Source organism: Ipomoea nil, unplaced genomic scaffold (assembly GCF_001879475.1).
Source record: "Ipomoea nil cultivar Tokyo-kokei standard unplaced genomic scaffold, Asagao_1.1 scaffold0317, whole genome shotgun sequence".
NCBI classification, from domain to species: domain Eukaryota; kingdom Viridiplantae; phylum Streptophyta; class Magnoliopsida; order Solanales; family Convolvulaceae; genus Ipomoea; species Ipomoea nil.
The window spans coordinates 6,331,733-6,336,453 of NW_017616745.1; positions in this window are offsets into that span (position 1 = coordinate 6,331,733).

Genomic DNA, 4,721 nt, shown 5'->3' on the forward strand with positions numbered 1-4,721 from the left:
TAATTACATTCAAATTCGTGTGTACGTATTAACAACGCCCTTGAAATAGATGCTCTTGAATAAGACTTATTGAAATTTGTCTAAATTAGTTTTGTTTTACGAGATGACCTTGTTTGGCAATTGGCGATTATTGGTTAGCAGTTAATGAATTGTGTTTGCAGTTTTGACAAACGAATTGTTTAAGCGGTTTATAGGGAAATATTTGGTAAAATTAACTTGTTTTATGATTAATGGTTAACATGTCAAAAGACCTATATAGACAAGCGTATATTTTATAAAAAATAATTCATTAATTATTAATAATATAATAATTTTAATTATTAAAAAATTAAATAAAATTAATAACATAGATATGTAAACAAATAAATAAAAATAACTATTAACTATTAATTATATTATATTTTACCAAATTATATTTTAAATAATAATTTATTATTACTATTTACAATTTTGTATATACTATAATTAAAAAAAAAAAAAAATGGAGCATGCACTTTGGGAGGGGTATTACAGAAACAAAATCATGTTTGGGGCTTTTTGGCAAATCGCCAAAGCCAGACGCTATAAATTGTAGCATTTGTAAATTGACGGTTTGCCCTCAAAATGTTACTCAATTCAGCTATTAACCAAATAAATTTTTTAGCGTTTTAACTATGTCAATTCGTCAAGCGACTAAAGTATGGACAAAACGTCATTTAGCGTACCAAACAAGGCCATAAATGACAGTGTAGCATGGAAATATGTATATACAATAGTACAACAACATCACATTTAAAAGTTTGGTTTGATTACACCAAAGTCAATCCATTTTAATTACGGAGTAATTGTAAAGAAACCAACCAATAAGATCACATCACATTTAAAAATTAGGCGATTTTACCCAAATGTCAATCCTTTTTAATTGTACGTAAGCACAAAAAACTAGCCAGTTATACCGTGAACCATAGTTCATATTGCACTGTCGATCACAAATAAATGTTCATTTTTAATATATTATAAGTTCATTTCTAGATAGTATACTAAAAATTGCCTTTCAAAAAATGAGTATATAATATACTCCGTATTAAAATAAATCTTTAATATACTAAAATAACTATTTATGGAAGTACGTGATCCACCTAACAATGTAAACCATGATCCATAATATAAGCATACGGTTAACGCTTCAAACTCATGTGTATGTAATAATCTTGATTTAAAAATATTTTCCTACCATTTTCTAATTAATCAATATTTTTTTACAAAAATTTCAAGTCATTTCTTAATGAGAAAATGGTCAAATAAGCTCTCAAACTTTACTCAAAAGTGCAATTAAGCCCTTCAACATTAGAAGAGTTCAATTAAACACTCAAACTTGTCAATTTGATGCATTTAAACCCAAATGACATGTTGTTCACCTGAAACAACCAGTCATTAAGTTTCCATCCAATATTCCGGCCACCGTCGAATATCTTATTACCGGCGTCCGGTTGTCTTCTACCATCTGTTGGTCTCCGATCGTCTACACAGTAGAAGAGTAGAACCTGCTTCTGCTGCGTCATCGCCAGAGCTTCTGCAAGAACAGCCTTATCTTCCATCTCCACAAGCTCTGTTCTCTTCTCTGGCAGTGTTCAATTCGTGGGTTGCAAGTACAGTGGAATTTCACGTTAGTTGAGGGGTTTTGCTTTCTTTCTCACTTTTTGCCGCCAAGGGAAAAAGAGGAATTCTAAAAAGGGGTGGCTGTGAGCGTCCAAAACGATGCCTTTATGCAATTTTTGGGCGCAATCCCCACAACGCAGCTCAGGCGCTTCCTTGCTTTTTTCTTGCCTCCAGTGGAGAAGATGAACAACGACTGTTCATCTTCTTCAATGGAGAATACGACCGTCTGTTCGTCTTCTCCATTGGAGACGACGACCAATCTGGTCGTTTTCTCCAACGGAAAAGACAACGTAATCGGACTGGTGGGGCTTTTAGGTAGCATCAATGGCGGATAGTATGTGGAGGCTGCAATCTTCATTGTTCAACACCCTGCTGGAGTCACTGTCGGATGAACCATCTTTGAAGTCCATTAAATCTTTGGTCTCCGATGATAATTGTAATCAATCACAGTTTGTTGGAGCTCATGGGTTTTCCTTGGCAGAGTGATTGCATTCTTTATTTTCGTTGGAGCAGAGCTAACGGCGAAGGTGACTGTCGTTTTCCAGCGAAGGTGGTCGTATCTAGGCGGTGAATAACCGGTAACCTATTAGTTACCGGTAAACATGGTTTATTTGATCTATTTTGACAAGTTTGAGTGTTTAATTGAATTTTTCTAATGTTCGAGGGCTTAATTTCACTTTTGAGTAAAGTTTGAGGGCTTATTTGACCCTTTTCTCTTTCTTAATTTAAAAAGGGGGGGGGGGGGGGGGGGGGTGGAGTTTCCTAGGGCAGAAACGTGTCTCTAGCCCAAACTAAAATAATAATAATTTCATGGGTCAAACTGTTAATATAAAAAAGTTCAAATTAACTATCGAACTACATGCAAAAAGTACAATTAGGCTATCCTTATCTATGCAATATTCTCTCACTTTCATAAGTTCTTACTTCTACATCATCATATTTACAATTCGTTCACTGTTTTCTCTACATCCCTGCAATTTCAACACACTTTTAGAAGTGAGACCATATTTCACATCACATTTAAAAATTACGGAATACTATTTTCATTAATATTAGGGCATCCTCAATAGTGGGGGTTTTGGTGTAATTTTTGTAGGTGTGATTAGGAAAGAGAAAATGAGAGTGGAGAGAAAAAAAAAAAACAAAATCAAATTCTGAAAAAACATAAAAAGAAAAAAAAAAGTAGATTTACATCGTGGACCCGCACTACTACAAAACCTTGGGTGCTTGCCGAATGCCTTCAAGCACTCTCTCTTCCAACAAAGCAATTCCACATAAAAAAACTGTGCAAAATCTCCTTAATGGGGTTGCTCTAGGAGTATTATTTAAATCATTAAAAAATAATAAAAGTAAAATAAAAAAATCAAAAACACACACACACTCTCTCTCTCTCTCTCCCCCCCCCCTTCTCTCTCTCTCTCCTATTTAATGCATTGTATTTTTGCACAATTTCCAAAACTTGTAATCCTCGCTAATCTTGCAAGGATTGCAAGCCACAATACTTAAAAGAAAATTTTAATTAATAAATAGTGACATGGCTTATGTCATGTCACTTTGAAAGAAGAAAAATTTTATGTTATTGAATTGCTCAAAATTATGCAATTCGGTCAAATTTGACATGTTCCTCAAGTCATTATTGACGTGGCAATTATCTTGTTGGTCCCGATACCGAAGGGGTAAGAGTCTAGAAGGAGGGGGTGAATAGACTCTTAAGCGAAAATTAAAACTTTTACCCGAAAGAGTAATGCACAGCGGAAAATAGTTTATCCTTTTTAAGTTTCTTTGCACACTTTAATGTTGAAAATGTTTTCTCAGGTTTGATGGAAATGCAATGTAAGACAGTAAAGTAAGTATAAATGAGAGGGGTAGAGAAAGAGATTTTTATAGTGGTTCGGCTATTAACGAAGCCTACTCCACTCTTCTTTCACAACTCGTGAAAGGGTTTGCACTATCACTCCTAGTACAAACTAAGCCAAGCTTGCTTCCTTGATCACTAAGCCGGACAGCAACTTGCTAAGGGTTTTCAACTCCTCTAAGTTTACTCCGCCTCTATCAACTTCTACAGAGTTGAGTCATTGGAAAAGGTTGATGGTATCTCCAACTTGAAATCTTGACTTGATGAAGCTTTATCTTCGTATGAATTTGTGCAAGATTTCTTGATGTTGTGAAGACTTTGAGAACTAGATTATCTTTAAAACAATCTTCACAAACACACACACTGGCCGTAAATAGCTTGTAACTTGAGAGTTTTGAAAGCTTTGTTAGCAATAAACTGATAACCACCACCTTCTTCAAGTGATGAAGAAGGGTATTTATAGGTGAGAAATCCATCCGTTGGAGGAGAATGGGATTTCAAACCTATTGACCAGTGTGTAATATCTGCTGGGTAAGGAGACTTTAATGTGGCTTGTACCATGTAGATGTTGGTAGCAAAAAGGTGACCGACCTTTTTGTCTTTTAGTACTGACAAAAGTACCAATCATTTAATTCTCCTTGAGATTTAAAATATCATTCCTAGGACACCATTTGTCTAGGATGATTTTCCAGCGTTGAGACTTAGACAATTATGCTACTGAGAGCTTGTAAGTCTTTGTCCAATCGAGTCAGACTATGACTTCGTAGTCTAGGGATCTGGTAACGAAAGATTTTCCTTATCATTCGTTGTCTTCACAATTCAAATGATCTTTCTGTCTCATTTGTCAATTACACGAGAGATAGACCCTTCCAAGTTTCGGTCTAAGCAAATCTCTAGGTTTTCTCTTGATCTTCTTTTGACTTGACTGTCTGAAAGATGCCATGATTCGTGTAGAGCATAACTAAGCACGAATCATATTGTGAGCAGAAACAACTTACAGAAAGTTTCATCCTAATTGAACGAAACTAAATAACGAGGGTAAAGTGGGGTCTAAATTCTTAGTCAGTTTGGTATCATCAAAATCTAACTACACATGTTCCTAACACATCTTATTAAAAAATTATTATTTTTAATTAAAAAAAAAACCCACATCCCCCTCCCATCTTTGTCTCTGACCAGAGACAAATGCCCTATTTGGTAAAATAGTTAACCTATTAGTCAATTTTGG